The sequence below is a fragment of the Anser anser genome (assembly GCF_964211835.1).
Source record: "Anser anser genome assembly, chromosome: 1".
Lineage (NCBI taxonomy): Eukaryota > Metazoa > Chordata > Aves > Anseriformes > Anatidae > Anser > Anser anser.
This window is the reverse complement of record NC_139720.1, coordinates 20,689,295-20,704,259: the sequence shown is the minus strand read 5'-3', so window position 1 is coordinate 20,704,259 and position 14,965 is coordinate 20,689,295. Positions and strand designations below refer to the sequence as shown.

General features: G+C 35.5%; 1 long non-coding RNA gene across 1 annotated transcript; it reads right to left on the bottom strand.

The window, feature by feature from the left end:
• Positions 1–8,596: 8,596 nt before the first annotated feature.
• LOC310897685 lies at positions 8,597–13,882 on the bottom strand. Its single transcript, XR_014582483.1, has 3 exons — positions 13,834–13,882; positions 8,952–9,074; positions 8,597–8,679 (listed from the first exon to the last, which is right to left on the bottom strand). It is a non-coding gene; the product is annotated as an uncharacterized lncRNA (long non-coding RNA).
• Positions 13,883–14,965: the final 1,083 nt, after the last annotated feature.

The following is a 14,965-nucleotide window of genomic DNA, read 5'->3' as shown; positions in this document are numbered from 1 at the left end:
AACTGTCCAAGTCCTTTATTAATGCTACCTCGATCTAATTTTTTCTGCTTTCTTCTCACTAGCTGGATCTCAGATAAGAAACTGAAGCTGTTCTATATAGTTGTGGTACAAAAAGTAGATGGCAGGAAAAAATGTAATATAGGTATTGACTGTGTAATTTTATATTCTTTGATCTTTTTCTAGTTCATATAATATTCAGATACAACATATATTTGAATAGGTAAGACAGCAAGGACTCCCATTTTATGGAGCATTATTTTATTTATTGAAATTTTCGAAAAACTTAAATCAATGAGTCAAGTTAATTTGCTGTATATAATTATTAATATGTCTCAAGTATTTTTCATTTTAAGTAGTCAAAAATGCATGTATAACAGAAATACAAGATAAACTATAGCAAGCCTGACGTTGGATTCATTTGGATATGGAATGGGGAGAGGATTGGTTAACACTTAAAATACATACATCTGTTGCTAATATAATTCTATGCATTCCTGATCAAAAGCACTAAGGAATGAACTGAAGTCTGCACTTGAATTTAGGACAGTGTATCAGTCTTTACACTGACTGTGCAGGGCCCTGAGCAACCTCAGGCACTGCTCCACGAAGCTCGTTCCCCCAGTCCTGGAGGTTAGTACTTTGCATAGCCTTCACTGTACAACACGGGCTGCACATTTCACACATGCTTAACTTTGATCTGAGCCTCAATAGGATTACTTATCTACTCTAAAGGTAAGCAGGGCTTACATTTGCTTGAATCTCCCCTGTGGGTACTGACCAGAAGGTCAGTTTAAGTTTAGTCAGGATCTTCTTGTTTATCCACCTTTGATTTTCTATGTGGATATGGACCATCCTTGACTTTGGAGGAAGTGATCCTTGATAAGCAACCATCTCTCCTGGATCCCGATTCTTTCTAGCACTATCTCTTACAGGATACTTCCAGGTAGATCTATGAGCAGCCAGAAGTCTGCTCTTTCTCATGAAATTGCATACCAAAGTGAAACATGGCAGTGGATAACCACCTTTCTTTTCTTAAAAAGTACACACACTTTCTTAGATTTGAATTTTATACGCCGATTAAAGCACTATCATTTCTGTAAAGAGGGAATAGGCAATATTCCTACATGTAAACAAGTTAACTGCTGGGATGTCTTGAACAACCTGTGAACTTCTGTGCTTACTTCATGCAAAGGGCTTTCTTAAATACTTAGGAAAAAGTACATTGTATATATTGTACTATATTGTATATATTGTACTCAGAGCCAATGTTTGGATGTTTAGTGTTCACTAAATTATACCTGTCACTTCTCTATCTTAGCTGGATTATTTAACACAATATAAACATGTTTCAATTTGCCCCTTTGTAAAAAAAAATATATATAGCAAGACAGTGATACCTAAGATTTAGGTAAAGTATGTTCAAATGTTGCATACTTGTACCTTTCCTCCCACTGCCCCAGTGAAGTCAGCTTTAATCAGCTTTAATTTCCTTTCAGAGAACCAATATTTCTTGTTCATGAAGTACCAAACACATTCTCAGTCCTAAACAAGTTCTAAGATACATGACACCAATGTAAGCAGTAAGAATAATACTTAAAAAAAAAAAAAAAAAAAAGAGAGAGAGAAGGATTTTGATGAAAACCTCTGCATATATTTCAGCATCTAAGAGCCTTCCTAGGAATGAAATTTGCAAAACAAATTCTCTAGTCTCAGTTTTCAGAAGAGTTAATTATCATGTAGCAGACCAAAGTCTCACCACGTGCAAAATGCTAGGAAAGTTAGAAAACAACATTTATGATTTAGATTAAATATCATAGCTCATGATAATATGGTTACATTCCATATATTCCATGGAATAAACAGCTTACAATGCTCTTTTGTAGCTTTGACCATATAAATATCTGCTCCATTTTTTAGCTTTGGTCATTTTCTCTTTAACAAGACAAGTGAAATTTATCACAACAATTCAGAAAAAAAATTATTTTCCTCCATGTTGTATAGTTTTAACATAAGACTTTAAGAACAGTTACACTGTCTCAAACCAGGGGGCTGTTTAGTATAGGATCCTGTATCTCTAGGGTAAGTCTATTTTGGATGCTAAGGGAAAGCATGTACAAAACAGAACAAGTACACAGAAAGATTCTATTCCCTTTATATTCATGTGTCATCCAGCAAAGAGTGGCTTAAGGATTTCCTGAGATGGTGACTGGTGGCAGACCATAATCTTCAGCTGACACCAGTGGGTCTGTTACCATAAACTTTTCAAATTGTTTTCTAGATCCTTTAGTATACGTATATATTTTTTCCTTATAAACACCCTGTGGCAAGAAATATAATTTCATTCTGCAATAGATTAATATATATATATACATATGTATTGAAAATATAAAATTTACAGACTGGTGATATTATTGGAAGCCCCAAATTTTGAGAGAAAAATAGTGAATTCTTTTTTCCTATTCATTCATACGTTTTATAGTCTCAGTAGTCTTTTTTCCAAGCTGAAGAACTTCATTTGCCCTCTGTTCTAAAGGAAGCTTCTGATGTATTTGCAAAAGAGTCTGGTTATTTTTAGTTCAGCAATTTGCTCCTCAAAATTTCCTGATTTTCATATAATTTGTCAATGTTTCTGCTTCTTCCATTTTTATTATTATTATTATTTTTTAATATTGACATAATTCCTAACTCTTAAACAGTGTGTCTCTTTTTAATAGTCTCTGTTAGTTTGCTATTAAACTCCACTGATTTTTGTGTCTGTTTTATTTTTTTTTTCTTCCAGTCATGGATATGCATGTACATTAAACTTAAATATGTTACCTGTAAGCAGTTTAAGTTTCGCTCTTTTAGCTGCTACTTTTAATGTCCTTGTTATTAACAATCTCATTTTAACATAATTCTCTTTCTTGAGGGTAAACCTTGTTCATTTTTGTATGACTCCTCTCATCCACCAGAGATAATGAGTTTGATACCTTGTTCTCAGTACAACAGAATGGTTCTTGAATATCTACATCTAAAACGGTGTCTCTGTACTGCCTCAAATCAAATCAAATCAAATCAAGGATTACTTTTGTTCTTATAAGTTTTCTGAGTAATTTCTCCAAGAAACAACCTTTTAAGGATATCCAAATCAAACATACGCAGTTGATTGTTTTGTTTTTTTCCTCTGTGTGTGAAAAACTACACTTCATCTTGCCTTACAATCTACATAAAAAATTTAGAGAACACAGAAAAGTGTACTGTTTTGCTCTGTTTTTATGTTCAGAGCTGGTTGCTTTATAGGACAGAAAGTTTGATTATTTGGACATAGAAAGAAACAGAAACTAACAGTCCTGTACAGTAAATTTTATTTCTTCCTTTGCATTTTATTTTATTTTATTTTTCACATAGAAGCATAAAATGGCCTATGTTGGAAGGTATCTTAAAGATCATCTAGTTCCACCAGCCTGCCATAGGCAGGGATGCCATTCACTTCTCTCTGAATAACTATTTAATTTGTTGAATAATAATAATAACTGAACAGAAGCACAAGTTGACGAAAAGTGACTATTGCTACTCATGCATACAGCCCTAGAAGATGAGCACCCTTAGAAAGAACAACCTTCCTTAAACATCTGCATCAAATATATATATATAAATATATATATATTTTTTTTGTGTGTGTGTGTGTGAGCACTCATAAACAGGGGACAGCAAAAACAAGACAAGAATGCAGTTGACAAAAACAACTGTTCTTTAATTAATGCTTTCAAATGCTAGTTCCAGTCTTTTACTTTCTATAAAGTATTTGACTTGTTCAAATGGTCTGTACGGTTCTGTAATGGATGAAAAGGGAAAGAATATTGCTCCACCAACACAAATGTGGTGGCCAATAATAAGATGCATCAAAAATGCTTAAGACAATGAAGTAAAACAATGTGGTTTTCTAAGTGCTTTTCTCTCTCTGTAACCCTACACTAAGAATTACCTTGAAAAACCTGGACATTCCTGATCTATGGATGCTAGCTTTAAGTCACATCCATGGTTTCCTAAAATTTCCTTTGTATGATAGACAAATTACCTGATTTGAGCTGTGTACAACTTTCAACATAGTTCGGGGTACCAGACTGAATCTGGAGTCACCCAAAGCTAAATCATTGTAAAGAACTCAAGAAGAGGATCAAGTGATTCTCGCTTAAATGAATCCATCATACATAATCTGTAATTCATCTGTAACATGCATAATTGTAAGCATTTGGAAGACCAGAATGTGCAGAGAAAATGACAATACGGTTCTATATCTTACTTTCAATTACATGCAATATTTTTAATAGTATCTGCATATATTTCAACAAGATTGTTATTATTTTTATTTAGTTTATTTCTGTTACTGCCTAATTTCATGAGATTCTGAAGCAATCCTGACTAGGCTTAAGTGTACAAGTCATATTGCATACTTTGTTTTCAGACTCTTTTTTAAATTCTTTCTATAGTTTCTGCTTCTGATTGACTAAGTTTCATTCATACTTTCAAAAAACAGCTGCTTCCCAGTGTTGCAAAGGCCTAATTCCAAAGCAGAGGAGCAAGGGCTGAGCTCTGGAATGTTGGTGTGACATGTTGGTGCTCTGGCCAAAATTCTGACTATTTACAGACAGCTGAGGTGACTACAAATCTGCCCCACAAGAAAGGGGTCTTCTCATATTTCTTAGAGAAGGGAATTTAGCACGTATGCACACATGTCTTTAGTAATTCTCTTCTAAGAAAGGGAAAACTTATGTTGGGTCAAATGATACTGTGTCAACTGCACAAATGTATTATTTATGAACAGTGTTCAGGATGGCCTTTGGGAAAAACAAAGGCAAACAAGTTCCAGGCCCTTAGGAGATAAAATGTTTAATAGTAGACCTGACAAAACTAGTGGGAGCTGCAAACAATAGATGGAGCAATAACAAAATGGACAGATGTAGTTTTCAAGATCAAAGGTAAATCAGTTACTTTACCATATGTCTCCTTCCAAAATATTTCCTCACTCTGCTAAGTAATCCACTCCAAGCCGTTGGAATTTCCTCACATAGCAAAAAACCTCTGAACTACATTCACAAACTTCTCATCTTTTTTAGACTCCAACTTATAACCTGTTTAAGTCCTCCCATATATGTCTTTCCCCATGCCCCACACTGCCTTGGTCTTCACATTTCATAAAGACAAATTCTCCACAGCTCCCCAGTTCTCCTCAAGTCCAAGAGTGAAAAAAAAGGTATCACTCTGAAGAATGGCCATATCTGGTCTTAGAGAATATGCATGTCTGAATTTCTCCTATCTTAAGATATGTCAAAAGACCTATTGATTTCAAATGAAGAGTAAATGAGGATATAGCATTTTGTTGCCAAGTTAAAGGTTAAGGATGGCTGAACTTTCCAGGTTCTTCTTTTCTACTAGAATTAATAATATTTATAATCATAACCTCACCTAAGCCTGACCAATGGCAAAAATTTCAATGGCAAACTTTCATAGCTGATGGGTTGGTAGACCTTTATAGTGCATAGATGTGTTCTTGATAGAGTAGAATACAAAATTCTTGATATTGTTTTAGTAGTGAATAAAGACCGTTTTATAGAAAATATGTTTAATATTAACCCTAAGTGTTAAACTAAATATGTTAACCCTAATAACCCTAATTAACCCTATAATATTAAACCTAAGTGTTAAATATTAACCCTAACCATAAGTGTTCAAATGTCGGTGACCAATAAAAAGGCTTATGATATCATTAAAAGCGACTGAAGCTACATTAATAAATTCGCTGAAAAAAAAATAAATAAAAGTCTCAAACTCCACAGCATCTGAAAGATATATACACCTCCTTTAGTAGTTTATCCACTACTATAAGAATAGACACTGGATACTCTAAAATTTAACTACTGACTTGTATGAAAGAGAACTAAATGAGAACAACATTCAAAAGCTGTTACACTCCCTTGTGGTGCAACAAAAATTATTTACAATTTTAAAATATAGGCTTCAGTAAAACTTCTAAATGTATTATGCAAAAAAAAAAAAAAAAGTGCAAATCACAGCTGTCTCTGCTGTGCTTTCTGAGTTATACCATGACAGAGAAAATGGTAATTGGTTTTATGCTGACAGATTATTGATCATACTTCTCTTCTGAATCTCATGGCACTATGGATTTTTGCTGAGACCAGCCTCAAACCCTCTGTGCCCTGTACATAGTGACATTCCCCCATTAGAATTTATGTGCATGCCAATAATGGCCACAAGGCGAAAACAAAATCTTAAAAAGGCATTTTTGAAGCAGAAAGTTTAAGAACAGGAAAATAGAGAAGTATAAAAAATGCTTACAAATATGCAAATATGTAACTTCATTCAAACAGAGAATATGAGATGAATGCACAGTATTTTTAAACAGATAACTTAAGATTTATCCAAGAGAAACAAGGCAGTTTCTTTCTTGTGCTTCACCAGAAGGGCTTTCATTTTCAAAATCTGTTTCTTTAATGACAGAGATATTTTGCAGCTGAGTCAGTACTAAAGCATTATCAGTCCACCTGTTCAATCACCCTCTTCTAAGGCTCAGATCAGAAAAGACATAGAACACCAATTTTAATTTGTGTTCCTGTCTCACTGTGGTCCCTGGACATCAGACATAAGCACTGAGATTCTGACTGCAAGTCATTTATCTTGAGCAGGTAAATGAAAGAGCGACTTCTTTTCCCTTCTCCTTCATCTACTTATTCGAACAATAGCTGCTAAAATTTAGCTTGCCATTCATGCAGTAGAACAATATAATGTGTTGAACTGCCAGCTTGTATAAATGATAAGCTTGAGTCTTCCTATTAGGAAGACCCGTTTTCAGTTGTTTATAACCTTGTCAAACTTCTGCTGTTTATGCTGAACATTTCAGTGAAGGTAAATTGTACCAAAAGTATTCAAGCTGGTTTTTTTTGTTTTGTTTTGTTTTGTTTTTTTGTTTGTTTTGTTTTGTTGTTTTTTTTTTTTTTTTGTTTTTTTTTTGTTTTTTTTTACAGCAGCATTTAAGAAAGAAAGTGCTGCCAGTTTCTCCTAGAAAGTGCTGCTATATTTGATGCTCAGCTGAGGAAAGGCAACTGTGGGATTCAGGTAAAAGAAAGCTGACTTTAGCTGTTGTTGTTACCTTATTAATTTCTTGCTAAGAAGCTGTGAACACTTATCATAGAGTCATAAAATGGTTTAGGTTGGAAGGGACCTTAAAGATCATCTAACCTTCCAGGGACACCTTCCACTAGACCAGGTTGCTCCAAGTCTCATCCAACCTGGCCTTGAACACTTCCAGGGATGGGACATCCATAGCTTCTCTGGGCAACCTGTTCCAGTGCCTCACCACCCTCACAATAAAGAATTTCATCCATATAAGGATATATAGATATAGATATAACTAGTCTAAATCTACCTTCTTTTAATATAAAGCTGTTATCCCTTGTCCCATCAAAACACTCCCTGATAAAGAGTCCCTCCCCAGCTTTCCTGTAGGCCCCCTTCAACTACTGGAAGGCTGCTATAAAGTCTCCCCAGTCTTCTCTTCTCCAGCCTGAGCATAGCCAACTGTCTCAGCCTGTCTTCATAGGAGAGGTGCTCCAGACATCTATCATCTCTGTGGCCCTCCTCTGGACTCATTTGAATACATCCATGTCTTTCTTGTGCTGGGTGCCCCAGAACTGAACACATTGCTCCAGGTGGGGTCTCATGAGAGCAGAGCATAGGGGAAGAATCACCTCCTTTGCCCTGCTGGTCATGATTCTTTTGATGCAGCCCAGGATACAGTTGGCTTTCTGGGCTGCAAGTGCACTTTGCCAGCTCATGTTGAGCTTCTTATCAGAGAGTATCCCCAGGTCCTTCTCATCAGGGTTGCTCTCAATCCAGTCCACCCAGGCTGTATTTGTGCTTGGGAATGCCCTGATCCAGGTGCAGAACCTTGCACTTGTCTGTGTTGAACCTCATGAGATTTGCACAGGCCCACCTCTCAAGCCTGTCACAGTCCATCTGGATGGCATCCCTTCCCTCCAGCATGTCAACTGCACCACACAGCTTGGTGTTGTTGGCAAACTTGCTGAGGATGTACTTGATCCCACTGTCCATGTCACTGACAAAGATGTTAAACAGCACCAGTCCCAATACTGACCCCTGAGGAACACCACTCGTTACTGATCTCCACCTGGACATTGAGCCATTGACCACAACTCTTTGAGTGTGACCATCCAGTCAATTTCTTACCCATCAAGTGGTATATCTGTCAAATTCATGTCTCCTATTTAGAGGCAAGGATATCATGAGGGACAGTGTCAAATTCTTTGCACATGTCCAGGTAGATGATGTCAGTTGCTCTTACTTTATCTACCACTAGTTTATTTGTACAGAAGGAATTAGTGACTTAAAATGTGGGAGACAGTTGCTTTACACTTTTGACATCTGTGGAAGATTATGCTTGAAAGTACCAAACTTTACTTCCCTTAAATGTCTAAGCTTATGCAAACTCAATGGATTTTTGCTAATAAAACTCTCAAAAAAAGACTGCCTACATGAGCATTGGGGATTCAAATGAATGTGGAAAACATTCTTGGCAACTAAACTTTTTGGGATGTAGGAAATTTGTGACATCTCTTCTGAGATCCCATTTCTTCTCTTCCTTCAGTGTTCTGTCCTCCCCATCTAGAGGACAACCACAAAACCATTCAACCCAAATGAAGAAAAATAAAAAGTGACCAAAAGAAAGGGAAGGGAAGAACATTCAGGCAGAGGGTGGGGATTTGGAGATTGACATGGAGATAGTGTGAGTTAATTCCATAGTGTAGAAAATTGAATGATGGGAACAAGAAGTGAAAGAAGAAAACTTCAGCAGAGAAATGGGGTAGTGTACAGAACTTGCGGTCAGATCAGAAAGAGAAAGAAAAAGGTAAAGATTTGAGGGACCAGTATACTACCATGAGGAAATCTTGTTCTGTAGCTTCTATGTACACCAGAAGTTTGATGTTCTTCTCCAGCAAGTCACCTAGCTAATGCAGGAGAGAGAGGGTCACAGTAGAGACCTCATAATGCTGGACAGCCTATGGAAATGGAAACCAACAGAATTAAAGTTTGCCAGAAATATTATTTGGCTTATATGAGCATATTTGTTGTGAGTCAAAAATAAATAAATAAAAATATAATAACAAAAAAACACCATTTTTTTCCTGCAAGACTTAGTCTTTTTTTTTTCCCCTCCTCCTCCTCTCTTTACTGTTGTATCTTATTTTTAGCTTTTGAGAGAGCAAACAGTAAAACTTGCTCTTTGTTTCTTTCAAAACCCCTCCCTCCTTTCAGTAGTTCATTTCATTAACTGCTTGCAATAAGAAAATCTGAAATGGTTAAAATTGGCTAAAATGGTTTAACATAGATACACATTAACTTTTTTTGGAAACTTATGCTATTTACAAAGTTTCTTGGAGATGCACACAGCTGTTGAAATTTGGCTAGTATTGAGTTCTTTTAGATATAATATCATGCAAAAGTAAAATTAAGTTAGTAATAGGCTTCAAAAGCTATGAAATGATATTGCATGTACAAAATGACAAGACTTGAGTAGAAATAGTTGTGTAGGAGTTGTGTAGGTTCTTTTTTAAATGTGATTGTGTTAGTCTTGCTCCACCAAAACTGCAGAGTACTGGATTTTATTATTATTATTTTTTTAAATTATGCAACACTTTCAAAATACAGATATATGGAAATTAGTTCTCATGCATAAGATATATATATTTGTGACATCATCCTGAAAAAGTAAAAATACTGTAAAAATACTATAAATCCACATAATATAGAAGGAAACCTTACCCAGGGGTATTCATCTATCATTTAGTCAAAAATAGGCTATATTAAAGTACTGTTGATATACATGTGCCCTTTACAAACTGGAAGTTCTAAGAGGGTCTTAAGTTATTTACAGTTTCTACAATTCTGGAGCCCTATTTTAATGGCACTTCCTCTAGCTTTTGTTCTGATTCCCAGGATTTACAGGCTTTCAGAAAGAACAGACTACGTGTAAGAGATTTTAGATAAGGCTGCAAGCAACTTCATTCTTTGCATTTTTGTCTGTATTTCCTGCTAATGTGATTTGAATAAGCCAATTACATTGAAATCTGGTCCATCATCATACAAATAAGTCATAAGCATGGACCTCTCTGTCTTCTGTGAAATTGCCTGTGTTGTAAAACTGGTTTGCCATTTGGTTGTACAGGGGGTCTGCATAGGATGTTGGGGTCATGCTTCACTATCATTTCTGAAGTCCCATTTGCGCTACATTGGAGGAAGATTTCAGGCAGGTAGAACATTTTAAGAAACCAAAAAAATCCTGTAAAAAAGTAATGAAACACTAAAAATATTGTCTGAATTTTGTTTTCTTGATGCCAGCTGCAAACATGCAATGATTACGACTTATATGTTAATCACTTACAAAAACACAGCTTAAATATGAGATTCTCTAGAAAAATAGTTTCACTGAAAATATCACCTACAGCTTGATGGAAATATCCCCAAGTGTCCTGAAATGCCTTTTTTGTGCAATTTAAAACTGATCAAAAGTGTTCTGATAAGTGTTTTATTTAACCGTTAAATCTCTCTGTCACTGGGATCCAGTGTACAAATTAAACTCGATTCACACAAACCTGGAACTCCATAAATAAATAAATAAATAAATAAATAAATAAATAAATAAATAAATAAAAAGCTATTCTTCACAGCCACAAGACCCCTTCTGCTCTTCAAGTACTTGTTACCTTAGGAGAGAACATTTTTTTTCAGCCACTAATTCTTCATACACTGCCACTGACAGCAGTTTAGCTGCTTGGCCTGTCTGTTACAGTTGCTTTACTGCTCCATGGGGATGTCATATGAAGTCAGAAAATTGGGATTTCTTCAGGAAACTATATCCCAGGCAAATAAAAATAATCCCACTGTACTTAAAGAAGACATTCTTAAGAAAACAACACTGTAGGTCTCTGTGTGTAGGGTAACGTTCACAACTGTTGAATTCCACAATTAGTTTGTAAACAATGGAGATGTGAGCTAAGTGGAGAGATTTGCCAAATTTGCAAAGGTAATGGTTGCTGGAAACAAACAGGATAAAATATAAATGACTTGGTATTTGAACACCTACAACAACAATTATCCATTCCCTCACAAGTTTAGCAGGTTGAGTTCCCACATTATAATGCTCTTGGTTTTGGAAGAAAGCCACATATCAAATTCTGTTCTAGAAAGAAAAGATGACCAAACCACTTATTTAGTGTCTGAGATATTGCATCAAAAATGGTCCATGATCATTTTATCTAAAGACACACAATCAAATGTTGCACAGCATAAATTTAATGTCAGTTTCTTCATCTTTTAAAGGCAAAGAATATAACTGTAACTGACTACATACACTTTGCAAGCTGCCAGAAAGAACTGCTTCAGGAGTGAAATCATGGCCACATTGAATTTAATATGAATATTATTTAAAAAAAAAAAAAAGCCATAAAACTTTATTTATAAACAAGCAAAATATGGTTATTTGACATTTAGTAATTTTAACAAATCTAAATAGCCACAATAATACTCTTAAAATGACTATAAAAGGACCTTTATGACATCATGGCAAAACCAACTTTTCTCCCACGTACTCTAATATTCAGAAACCAGAGGAAAAAAAATGGATAAATAAACTCTTGGAGTGTTAAACTGTAATCTTTTACAAATCCGAATGTCACTTTCCTTTATTTCTAAAGGAAAACAGATTCTTTCTAAGTCTTGGTGCAAGCTTTTTTTTTTTTTTTTTTTTTTTTTTAGTTATGAAGCACCCCAGAAAATCAATTATTTAAAAAAAAAACAAAAAAAAAAACACTCTTAGATGGGAGAGTTTCTGACACCATAGTGAGAGCAATAACAAAAAAAACTCAAGATAAGTGTATCATTGTTTATTTTCTCCCTTATTTATATTCTTTGTGGGAATTTTATTTCATTAAAAGCAGAGTAGGAGATAAGAGACGTAAGAACACTGGTGGGCATTTTTGTTCCGCAGCCTTCTTAATAACCATGAAAATTGTTTTTGCCTTCACAAAATTTGCCTAAACAGCTACTTCATGTTTTTCCTCTGTCCAGTGTCATATCTTACAAGAAGATATGACCAAAGAAGAGGAAGTTTTCCCAAACTTCCCCTCGCCTTCTGCTGCAGGAGGTATTCAGATCAAGTGGACTTCACACGTGCTTAAATATGGGCATGTGCACTATTGCTTTCTGAGCTCAAGACCATCCTTTAAGTTTTTATTAAATAAGAGAAACTGGTAATGTGATATTAAATAACAGGCCGGACCTCAAGAACTTTGTTCAGCTTTTACTCAGTCAATGTGACTTTATTTGACTGACAGCCTTGGGGTTTGGTGAGCTTGATTTTTTTTAAGAAATATTTCCTGTACGTTATGTCAAAGCTGGTATGTCCACTAGTTCTGCTAAGTACACAAATGATGGCCCTGCAGGCAACAGTAGTAAATCAGTTGCAGATTAGAGCCAGGCTCAGCTATGTGGCACACAAAAGCTGGTCCTAATATAAACGTCTAGGGAAAACTCATGCAATATGACAGAACTAAATCACAAAAATTATTGCTCAGTGACAATGAAGCTACTACACAACATATGAGTAATGTAAGGTACATAATACCCTCACTGGATTACATTTCAAATTTGAACACTCTTACTTTCTAACTCCTGAGTTCAAAATGACTACAGAGCATATTCATTTTTTTTCTTTGTCTACTTAATGTAATGTTTTTATTTTGTTTTTAAATAGCGATGAGAAAAAGATTTCCAGTGAGCACTTTGTTACTCACCATGTTTATGAACTGTAGACATGCTTAATTAAATTCAATGTCAAGAATAGCTAATGTTCACTAGTACTTTGGGGATCACAAAATATAAGTCTATCAAGACATGAAATGTACAATTATTTGTGTAAATATTTTATAAACCTGTTTGTGCTCCAACCCACCTTTGTTTTTTCTCTGCTACTGATAGTTTCAAAATCAATTTGAAGTACTTTTTGCATCTGAATAAATTGCCTCAGAACTGTGATTTGAATAATGCATAACCTCCTAAAGAAACTAAATATATTTATTTAAATAATGTAACAGATAAATAAAATAAATAAAGTGGGTGGAGGTTGTCCTGGAGCAACATATATTGCTAGAACTATTTTCTCACCCTGTCTTATCTCTCCAACAATACCTTCAGCTGACAGCACTGTATGAATACCTTAGCTCTCCCTGATCCCTACTCCTCACAGTAGTTACTTGCTCTGCTGAAAGAAGCTCTGTGTTAAATTCATTCTCCATTTCACTTCCATAAGAACAGGACTACATTTTACAACACTGCTTACAGGCCGTGTTCACTTAGGAAGTCTGCCTCATTCACTGAAACAAATAAGTTCATAACAGAATTCACTTGGAATTAGTCATCACAAAACTTTAAGCTATCCAGGTCATGAGAAAGGGAAATAGTAGAGAAAGGAGATGAGTATTGTTTGTTAAATATCTTAACCCTGACAGGAGTATGAGGGCAAGTAGAAACCAAAAGTATGAGCTTCTATCAGAGAACACCTTGCCGAGAGTTTCCTCTTGCTAGTGCACAGAAAACTACACCTCTGCATTAGAACAGCAGAGAAATATTACAGTATATATGTTCAAATCAACAGATTATAAAAGAAATGCCAATTTCTAGTGCAAAGAAACAAACAAAAAAACTTTATCCAAATCTCACATACAGGACTAGAGCCAACCTTTCCAACATCCCCTCCTCTACCTCTTTCTCTCTGCTCTCCACCAGGCTCCAGCACCTGGAGACCTCTCCCTTCTACAGCTGATCTAGCAGACTTACAAGGGAAATGTAATTACATGCTGGAACACCACAAACAGGTGCTTTCTTTGAAAATTTGAATAGACCGAGTGAAGCTTCTGTCCCTGAGAATGAATTGCAATCAGACCTCAGTTTTGTAATCTGAATAATGGCTTACATAACAGCCATGCAATCAGAGGTGGTGGACTGAGGTTTTCCAGTAAGGGGACATGTACGAGTTATCTCATCAAGAGATTAGAACAGAGATTTTCCCCCCACCCTCACCCCTGCCCTTTGTTTGAGGTAAAGCCTGAAACTATCGCAACATTTCTATTGTTATAACTTCATTCATCACAATCACTTCACATTTCTTCAGCAAAGAATTCTACCCACCTCTCTCCTTTTCTCTCCCCGTTCTCGGACATGCAATGACATAAGGAGATTATGTTTAGTTTAATCAAGACAGAGAAATACAAACATTTCTGAAAATTCATTCCTGTTCAAAAGATTAATAACATTTCATTTGACATAAATATAGGTTTATGCACTTCAAAGAATTTTTGAAATGGTACTTTCTAAAAAAGGAAGAAATAAAAAAATATTCTTGTATATTCTGCATGACTAAGTGATGCATTGTTTTTTTTCAGTATTCTCAATCTGTTTTCATGCCTTAGTGGTAACAGTTGTGAACAAAAATTAACTCCAGCATTGTAGCATTAATGGGGAACAGCCTGGCCTCCACCTAACCCTAAAGATAATTATGCTAAAACAATAATGATGAGCATTCAGCTAACTAGCTCTAACAAGGAAAGACTGCTGCTGCCATTCATCAAAAAGGCCATTTGGATAACAAGGAGAGATGGCTACTGACATATTTCAGCAGGGGAGGCCAGTCTGCTGGGAGCTTCGTTCAAAATGCCAAATTCTATAAATTCAAAAAGCAAACATCATGCTCACTTTGGTTTTGTCTTGTGATCAGGGGAGCAGACACATAAGTAATAGAGCACTGCCCAAGTTGGAATAAAGAACTGGAAGAGATATCTAAGGATAAAATATGCCATAGTATACATATCACTGTAATCTTCAGTCTCCTGAAAGG